The sequence below is a fragment of the Mus caroli genome, chromosome 1 (assembly GCF_900094665.2).
Source record: "Mus caroli chromosome 1, CAROLI_EIJ_v1.1, whole genome shotgun sequence".
NCBI classification, from domain to species: domain Eukaryota; kingdom Metazoa; phylum Chordata; class Mammalia; order Rodentia; family Muridae; genus Mus; species Mus caroli.
In genome coordinates, this window is record NC_034570.1 from 58,219,707 (window position 1) to 58,228,006 (window position 8,300).

The following is an 8,300-nucleotide window of genomic DNA, read 5'->3' on the forward strand; positions in this document are numbered from 1 at the left end:
GACAGACAGATAGACAGGCAGAAAGATAAACAGACACAGACACACAGACATACACGTAGACAGACACAGAATTGTTAAATTTACTTGAACAGTAAAGGCTGGGTAGTCTAATAAATGGCATCTGTAGGCAGTAGAGCAGTGGTTCTCAACTTTGGGTTATGACCCCTTTGGGGGCCAAACGACCCTTCGCAGGGGTCACCTAAGACCATCTGTAGATCAGACATTATGATTCATGACAGTAGCAAAAGTGGCCATGAAATAATTTGATGGTTGGGGGTTACCACAGTATGAGGAACTGCTGCAGCACTGGGAAGGTTGAGAATCACTGTGATAGAGGAAATGAAGCCAGTAGCTATTCAACCCAAGGAGCTGTATCCCTCAGCAGCTCTCGATGGAGACTGGAGGCTGACATCAGTGGAGGATGGTGAAGGAGCGGTAAACTCAGGCTGAAAGCCACCGTGTTCTTCCTCAGAGCTTCTTGTATTTGAGCAACCATTTTGAAAAAGGGTCTTCTCTCAGTTAAGCTTCTCTGAAAAAACCCTCACAGAAGTGCAGACAAACAATTCTCTTCGGTTGATTCTAAATCACACCCAGCTGCCTAGGGAGATCAACCATCACAGAAAGGGTGATGTATGAAGTCTTTGGGAGACCACCAGGAACCTCTCTCTTTCACAAGATTCCAACCACTAGTTTATAAAATGTGAACAACCAGCTTGGGTAGGACTTTCTGTGGTATAGCTGTCAGTCAGCATCCCAGGGGGTTCACAATAGTATAGATGGTTGTGTGTCCTCTCTGCTCCTGTAAGAAAGCCTAGCAAACTGACCTTCAGTGTGACAGTCTGGCTGTCAGTTCCCACTCTATCTAGGGTGAATAGACATCTATGTAGTCTCAGAAAAATTCACATAATACATACCTGGGCTGAAAAATTCCTAATCAAAAGTTGTCTGAAATTCAAATCTTCAGAGTATCATGTCAGCACTTATAAAGTTAAAGATTCGAGATTAAGGATGTTCAACGTATGTCTTTCTGGGACCTTCATTTGTTATTTATTTATTTAGTTAGTTAGTTAGTTAGTTAGTTAGTTGCTTACTTGCTTGCTTGCTTGCTTGCTTGCTTGCTTGTTCTGAATATTGAGGTAGCTGAATTGGTTGTAAACTAGAGTACTAGGCACTAGGCACTGGTCTTATTTTGCATGTGTGGAGTATGGCTTTGGGACTCAGACCTGTAAAGTGCCCTGGACAGCACTGTTAGTGTATCTACTAACAACAGCAGACACAGGGTATAGAGCCCATAGAAGCAACAGTGTCCTGCCTTCACCTGCCTCTGCTCAACATTTCATTTATAAATGAAGTCAGTGACCCTGAGAACCGTCCCTCCCTTCCTCTCATTGTTCCTAATTTACAACTGTAGTAGAGCAGCTCAGAATGAGGTCCCTCCTGTAGATCTATTTCTGACCCTTGTTTTACACTAGCTGATTAGAAACATGGTAGCAATCAGTTCTTGAGTAGCCACCTATCATCAGCTTTGCCTAGGATGTGCCCCTGCATAAGGCCATTAGCTGTAGGTGCCATAATGAGGACGTGGAGACAAGATGACTTATTCAAACCCCAAGTCTTGTCAGTGTGGTGACAGAAATTAATAGATTCCATGTTCATTAGCATACATCTAGCTGGAAACCATTACTAGAGCCAGAACTTACAAGCTTCAGTGAACAAATTAATGAGAAACCTTGAACATTTCAGAGACAGACAACACAGTTAGTTTGAGCAGACAAACCTTTTGGTTAGAAATTACATCTTAAGCTGAGTAGGGTGGCACACACCTGTAATTCCAGCTCTTGAGAGGTGGAGGCAGGAAGATCATCGGTTCAAGGCCAGCCTCTGTTATATAGAAAATTCAAGGCCAGCCCAGGCTCTCACACAGGATCTCATGAAATATTTACATGACAGTTACCATAACTGAATATGAACTAATTGATTGTATATATCTTGAAGTTGGGTCTCACCTCATGTATTAGTCAAGGTTTTCTAGAGAAAGAGAACTGATAGAATGAATATATATAATCTATATTATTTACATACAAAGAAATTATATACATATGATTTATTAGAGTGGATTACAGGCTGTGATCTGACATTTCCAAAAATGACTGTCTCCCAATGAAAGGTCCAAGAATATAGTAGTTGCTCAGTCCAAGAGGCTGGATGTCTCAGCTGCTCTTCAGTAGGTGCTGGAATCCTGAAGAAGTAGGTTCTAATGCCAATGAAGGAATGGACTTTCTAGCAAGGTGAGGGCAAGCAGGCATGAAGCAAACATTTCCTTCTACCAGGCCCAGAAAATGTGGCCCATATTAAAGATAGTCTTGCTACCTGAAATGATACAATCAAGAAAAAATCCCTCACATGTGTGCCCAGTAGCTTAAGCTTTAGTTAATCCCAGATATAGTCAACCTGACAAACTATAGCCATGGCAGCCGTCTCTTACTGCGAACAGATCTTTATTATATTAAAATTTGTTTTAAGAACTCCTGTCTTACAACTTAAAGACATCCATGTTCATTAGGGGAAACAAAGTGCATGTTAAAGTTTATTGAAGGAAAGGACCTGAACATTGTCCTCTCCAGTGGACAACAGCACACACTGACTTGCTGTAGACTATATTCTTCAGAGGTTGACATAAGTTACCAATATACTATAAATACCACAGAGTGCTGGGCTCTGAGAAGGGGTAGAAGAAGGGGTAGAAGAAGGGGGTAGAAGCTGTGTGTTAAAAGCAAGAGCACATCTAAGCAAAATTCTAGAAATTCCACTATTTCAAGGACTGGAAAAGAGTGCCCTCTAATGAACAAGGGGGTGTGTTTTGGTTGAAAAAAAATCATTCAAAGGGTAATTTTTATGACCACTTAATTAGAGTGAGTGTGATAGGTTTTTTTGCTGTGATAAAATAGTCTGACAAAACCAACTTAAGGGAGGAAGGGTTTGTTTGGGCTCACAGTTCAATGAATGCTCATCTTGATGGGGAAGTCAGATCAGCAAGATCTTCGGGACTCTGGTACAGTGTGTCCACAGGAAGGAGATGACTAAAAGGGCTGTTCTCTGCAGTTAACGTCAGTTAACCCATTCAAGGCAGCGCCCCACAGGCATGCTCAAGGCTACCCTAACCAAGATGATTCTTGACAGGCATGACCAGAGGTTCAGCCCCAAGATGACTCATGGCATCAAATTGACAATTGAGATTAACCATCACAATTCTGTTCACAAAATCCCTGGCCCAGAAGGTTACACACCCTAAGTGTGCAGCAAATACATACTCAATTTAATTATTCCAAAGACAGTTGACTGCTGTAGAGGTCAAAGTATAAAAGGATCCTTTGGAAGGTCACCTCATTCCATCTCACTCTGAAATTCCCTTTTGATTCTCACTAGGGATGTCCACTGCTTGAGCTATTCTGTGATGAGAGGTGCTGTAGTTTGAATATGGTTTGTTCATGTAACAGAAGCTTGGTTCACAGGATAGCAATGCAAAACAATCATGGAACCTCTAAGATATTACTTAGTGGGAGGTCAGTGGATTCTGACTGCCCCTTGAAGGAATTAATGCAGGTCTGTGGCATGGGTTAGGATTCTCTGGAGTGCATTAGTTCCTACAACAGTGGGTTAGTATAAAAAGAGGAAGTCTCCTTCCTCCTTCCTATCATTTCCATTTTTACCAGGTTACCTCTCTCCTTGCATATACCTCCTTCCCCTATTTCTTTGTGTTTTGTTGCAGCCAGGGACCCATAACCAAATGTCAGTGTCATGCTCTGCAGACTTCTCAACCACTACAACTCCTGAACTAAATAAGCCTTTCCTTTATAATTTACCTGGCCTATAGCATTCTGTTTATAAAACACAGAAAATAGACCCAGAAAACCAACCTGTGGTCTTTCAAATCATACATGAGTATGGATTAAGACAGATTTTGTGTGTGCTACCCCCATAAATCCTTTCCTCCCATGGGTTTTCCTATGCCCTCCCCAGTGTTTCATATCCATAGTGAGGACTCCAGTCTCTGTCCAGCTTCTGCTTCAAAGAAGGACACGTGACACTGACTGTAAACAGTTGATCTTTTCCAGCCATTAGCTAATCTCCACATGAAGTCACACTCTTCCCAAGATAGTCCAGCTTCTCTGAGTAAAGGAGATGCCCCTAGCAGGGTTGTATTGGTAGGGACTATACCCTTCATCTCTTCCAGACAGGTTGGCCAAGCCTTAGTGAGCTGGCATCGTACGTAGGTTTGCATCTTCTTCCGCCCTATCTGCTGCCCTTTCCTTCTCTTCTCGAATGCTGATCTCCTAAGCACCTTGCTCTGGAAACTCCATCTCAGCATCTGTTCTGCAGAGGCAAACAAGGACAGCTGCTCTGTATTTTGGTCTTCTTCATGAGAAAGACAAACCTGTCCAAACATATAGGCAGATGAAGGGCACTGGCTAGAAGGTCACTAGACTGTACTTGTGGCCTCGATATTTAGCCCTTAGAGAAGAAATAATTCCGTCAAGCAAGACCTCCAGTGAAGCCACAAAGCAGAATAAAGTGGCTGCACAGAAGCATCTGTGGCAGGCCACAGGGCCTGAAAGAAATGGAAATCAATGGAGCAGATAGACCAGTGGTTCTCAGCCCACACCCTCACCATAGTCTATCAGGGGCATTTTCAAAAATGCAAGTATTGGGGCCACATGCAGCTCACTCAGATTGGCCTTATAAGAGTCTTTCAGGTGACTTAGGAACCACTGAACCCTCCAGCTCTACAGTCAGTCCATCTTCTATTGATCTCTAATTCCATAAGACTCCACAGGTAGCCTCTTGTTCAGGCTTAGTGTAAACATTTAAAACAAGGGCCCTCGCCAGCTAAGGTTAGAGAACCAATCCTTGCTCCTACACACACATAGAGATTTACTTTTAATTATTCATGTTCTCTCCCCAGAGGCAAGCAGAGGAAATAGCAGGTGTGCTAACATCCCCTTGGCCTCCTTTCACCCCAAGATCAAAGGGCTTCTAACCTTCCAGGATCCTACTTCTCTACTGCCAGATGTCCTCAAATCCAGCCCTGAGACTTGCCCAAAGTTAATCACTGAGGCCATCTAACTATGGGAGATCCACATTAGCCCAACCTGGGCTGCCCAGGGGCAAATTTTACAAGAGTTGTCAATAGATACTCCAGAGATTTGCCTTCCTCCAAACTTTTATTTTAAAAAGTCATACTTGGACATGATGGTGTCTTTTCATAAGCCTAGCATCCTGAAAAACTTAGACCAGAAAAGTACAAGTTGAAAGCCAGCCTGGGCAATGTTGCCACACACACACACATACATACATACACACACACACACACACACACACACAAGCACACACACCAACAAAACCTTCCATTGTTTATGCTTCCCTTTGCCTTCCTGAAGCTGGAGACATATGCTCTGAGCAAATGCATACCCCTGCTTTTGTGTTTTATTTTATATCTGATCAACAGTAAAAGGAACTGAACTAGGCAGTTCTTGAACACATACTTGGCCCAATATTTGCTTCAGGCTCCAGAGTACCTGAAAATGAACATGATTAAGTTTCCTCTAATTGTTTGTGAAAAGGGAAAACATTTTTAAGAATGTGATTGGTTCACTTAATAGGTGTCCTTCTGAATGTTCTATAGTGTATAGCTTATTGTTAAAATGTACAGCTAGTGTTAGAGCAATCTGTATAGTGTTTGGGATTAATGGTCAACTGGTACCCAGAGACCCTTTCACTCTTGGTCACCGGCTCCCTTTTAGACCCATAAAAACATGGTCCTAGCCCTCTTCTCAGGGCCCTTCACTTAGAAAATTCAGTTTGATCAATGATCTTATTTCCAACTTGATTGATGATCTGAAGCCTGCAATAACAGAGACAAACTCAGTGCCTTCAGCTCTCAAGAACCAATGGGCCAATACCTGGTACCCTTTCCACAGATGAGCCAGAGATAACCTATGCAATCTTATATGTGTTCAAAAGAATATGTGGTATTAATTTGCTCTGCAAGTGACTTTATGTTGTATATATGATCTATATAATCTAGTAGTTTTCTTTGTTTGTTGTTGTTGTTGTTTGGGTTTTTCGAGACAGGGTTTCTCTGTGTAGCCCTGGCTGTCCTGGAACTCACTCTGTAGACCAGGTTGGCCTTGAACTCAGAAATCTGCCTGCCTCTGCCTCCCAAGTGCTGGAATTAAAGGCATGCGCCACCACTGCCCAGCAATCTAGCAGTTTTCAATCAACAACACATAGCTATCTTTCTCTTCAATAAATAATCATTCATTGGAACACATATATATTAAGAGTTTAGACCATAAGTAGCAGCTAAAAGAATTTTCATTCACGAGTTACCAACACCAAAATCAAGATATAAAACTTTACTAGCATATACACACACCACCTCACTGTCCACCCCCACCCCTGAAAAATTCCTCCCTCACATCCTGTCAATGTGCCTAGCCTCCAGTCACTTATCTGACTCCCATCATCAGGTACTTGTCTGGGCTATTTATAACTTTATGTAAGTAGAATTCTACTGTGTACCTTGTTTTCTGTCCACTTCATTTATTTCAAATTTGCCTTGAGGCGTCTCACCTGAGTGTCACATGTAGGAATGGTTCTTCTGTGTTCTTTCCCATGGACTGAATATGAGTTATTCATCCATTCTACCACTGACGGACATTTTGTTGTTTTATGGAAGGGATGCCATTATTAATGTATGTGCTATACACACACATACACACACACACACACACACACACACCTTTATAAAATGGTTACATCAATTTACATGCAGAAGAAAAAACATTCTTAACAATACCTGTTTGTTGTTGCTGTTATTATATGTGGGGTGGGGTTAACTCATTCTGGCCGTCTGCAATGGTTAATTTTTGTTGTTTATTTGGTTGGATCTGGAATGAGACATGCCTTCGGGGGATCTCTAAGGGTGCTTCCTGCAAGATTTCACTGTGAGCTGAAGTTCCTCCCCAAGGGAGAATGGCACCACCCTCAAGCATCCCAGATAGGAAGAGATAGAAAGGGAAAGCTGCGTTCTATGCCTTCCTGCCTTGCTCCTTGCTGGCAAGTGCACCTACTCTGTTATTGCTGCTGCTGCCATCTTTCACTGACATAAGAACCAATCTTCTTTGACTTTCCAACATGGACTGAATGCTGACGATGCTCCAGGAAACCTCCAGGTCTTCAGTGCCAGATTGGGACTACTGAGGCATTTAGCTTCATTAAGTGAGCAGCTATTGGCTTCTCAGCCTCTCCAGTGTGCAAAAAGTCAGTGCTGGGTCACTCAGCAAATAGCATGGAAGCCAAGTTAGTAAGTCTCCTTTGTAATAATCATCCCATCACTCTGTTCCACTAGAGACCCCCACAACAGAATCTCACTATGGGTGTGTGTGTGTGTGTGTTCCACCGAGACAATGTGGTATTTGCATAGCATAAAGAAACATTAATTTTTTAAAAAAAAGATAACTCCCACAATTATATGCTTATTTGGTTTATGGTCATCATTTTTGGTCAGAAGCAATATTCATATGAAAAAAATTAACTTAAGTCCCACCTTAAACCATAGTCAAAATAAATTTCAGGTACTGCATAGACTGTAGATTATAATGTGAAAAGTAAAATAATTTTTAAAAAGTAAAAAATAGTATTTTAATGACATGGGAATGGAAATATTTCACAAATAGGGTTTTTTAAAGTACTGTAACAAGTGATCAAATGAAATACAATCACGTGCTACACAGTATCATTTGATCAAAGAGCGTTTGTATGACATTATGATAAAGCATAAGTGTCAAAGGAACTTGGGGGTTTGCTTCACTTGCTCTGCTCCCAAATAAATGCAAGATGTTTCTATGCCCACTTTAGCCTGTTTTAGCTCCTGAGTAAATGACACAGAGACCTGGTATTTTTGTTAACAAAGCTAGGCAGGTTTCGGGCTATTCTAACCTGACTAATCTGCCTATTTCCCAGCCACATGGTCCTTAACCTGCATCTGAGCCTTGCCCTGGCTTGCTCTGGTCCATGTGTGTCCTCATGGATGCTCTATCATAGTGACCTCATGGTGAATCCTCCTGGTCCCTCCACATCATCCTCTATGCCTTCTTCTCTTCCTTTCCCTTCTCCCTTCTCCTCCCTTCTCCTTTCTTCTCCCTTCTCTCGTCTCCCTTCTCCTCCCTTCTTCCTTCTCTTTCTCTCCTCTCTTTCTTACTAGTCTCTTTGAAACTCCCTCGCTGGTTCACATGCCT

The 8,300-nt window shown here is 42.1% G+C and overlaps 1 long non-coding RNA gene across 1 annotated transcript in view; it reads right to left on the bottom strand.

Annotated features, from left to right (window-relative positions):
• Positions 1-1,366: 1,366 nt before the first annotated feature.
• Positions 1,367-8,300, bottom strand: part of LOC110301779 — an 11,284-nt gene continuing 4,350 nt past the window's right edge. The window contains exons 3-4 of the long non-coding RNA XR_002378739.2: positions 4,219-4,374; positions 1,367-2,370 (exon numbers count right to left, since the gene is read on the bottom strand). This is a non-coding gene — a long non-coding RNA (uncharacterized LOC110301779). The remainder of the gene's footprint in view (positions 2,371-4,218; positions 4,375-8,300) is intronic.